The sequence below is a fragment of the Grammomys surdaster genome, unplaced genomic scaffold (genome assembly GCF_004785775.1).
Source record: "Grammomys surdaster isolate TR1022 unplaced genomic scaffold, NIH_TR_1.0 126086, whole genome shotgun sequence".
Taxonomy (NCBI): Eukaryota; Metazoa; Chordata; class Mammalia; order Rodentia; family Muridae; genus Grammomys; species Grammomys surdaster.
Genome location: NW_021620894.1, coordinates 1,225,634 through 1,226,324, shown reverse-complemented (window position 1 = coordinate 1,226,324; position 691 = coordinate 1,225,634).

Below are 691 nucleotides of genomic sequence, written 5' to 3'. Positions count from 1 at the left end.
ATACAAAGTATTAATACAAAGTATTAATACAAAGTATTAATACAAAGAAGAAATAGATGTGACTGTTCAAGAACAATAATCCTGTCTTTTTTGCAATGCTATGACTATAGATACAGAAATATAAAAAAGATTCTCCTTTTGGTTTTGTATATTTCAGTAATTTCTACGGCCAGCACATGAAGTTGGCAAAATAAATGCACCTGAAGCAATATATAAAGAGCAAATATATTTCTTCATGCTAGTGATAATTATTAAAATTTAAATTGTAAATATTAAAATAGAATAATGGTATCAAATGCTCAGAAAAAAGCAGGATTTCCACCTCGAAGCAAGACAAGAATGTTTGTTGCCATGATTTATATTGAACAATTTAACCACAGAACATAGTACTTTGATTTCAAGCCTCCTTTCCAAATAGGCCCATAAGATTGTTGTCATTTGATCTTCAACAAAGTCCACAAAATGATATCAAAAATAATTGACAAAAATAATCTTTTCAATAAATGATGTCAAAAACAACTTAATGTCTTTGAAAATGCAACTGTCTTGTCCTGTATACAATAACAAATACAACTATCTCGTTCTACATACAATAGTTGATTTGAGATTGATGAAATATGTGATTATAAGGGACTAACCATAATGCTTCCAAGTAAAAATATGAAAATATATTTGAGACTTGCTAGTAGGG